The sequence below is a fragment of the Alosa pseudoharengus genome, unplaced genomic scaffold, assembly GCF_046254945.1.
Source record: "Alosa pseudoharengus isolate Yale_2024_CS ecotype anadromous, Long Island Sound unplaced genomic scaffold, YU_APseudo_1.1 YU_APseudo_1.1_scf_11, whole genome shotgun sequence".
NCBI classification, from domain to species: Eukaryota; Metazoa; Chordata; class Actinopteri; order Clupeiformes; family Clupeidae; genus Alosa; species Alosa pseudoharengus.
The window spans coordinates 18,223,619-18,223,961 of NW_027468576.1; the positions used below are offsets into that span (position 1 = coordinate 18,223,619).

A 343-nucleotide genomic window follows, 5' to 3' on the forward strand; every position below is an offset into this window, starting at 1 on the left:
TAACAGCTAATCTTATAGTTTCTGGCTCTGGTTTCATTACGTTGGTGACGTACGAGACGAGAGATGTAGACCACTGAGCGGATTCGCACAAAACCAACATAACTTTTGAAGTCTATCGAACAATAGTACTCTCTTGACGTGAAAAATTATCTTTTAAATTCACACACATTCGTGGCACAATTCAAACTGGACCAAAAAATAATTGTTATCTCTCCATTAACTCCCGTTCATATTTTTTTGAAAGATAGGTCCCTTGTAGCGGAAGTAAAACGGAAGTCACTGGGACACTCTATTGAGGGGGGGGGGGGCTGGGGGATGGTGGACAGACCACTGCCATTGGAGC

At 42.9% G+C, this 343-nt stretch overlaps 1 protein-coding gene across 1 annotated transcript in view; it reads left to right on the top strand.

The window, feature by feature from the left end:
* The first annotated feature begins 319 nt into the window (after positions 1-319).
* atp8b3 (ATPase phospholipid transporting 8B3) overlaps positions 320-343 on the top strand; it is a 20,096-nt gene continuing 20,072 nt past the window's right edge. Inside the window, exon 1 of the mRNA XM_076278223.1 lies at positions 320-343. This exon is cut by the window's right edge and continues 690 nt beyond it. The gene's annotated coding sequence lies outside the window, so the exon portion shown is untranslated.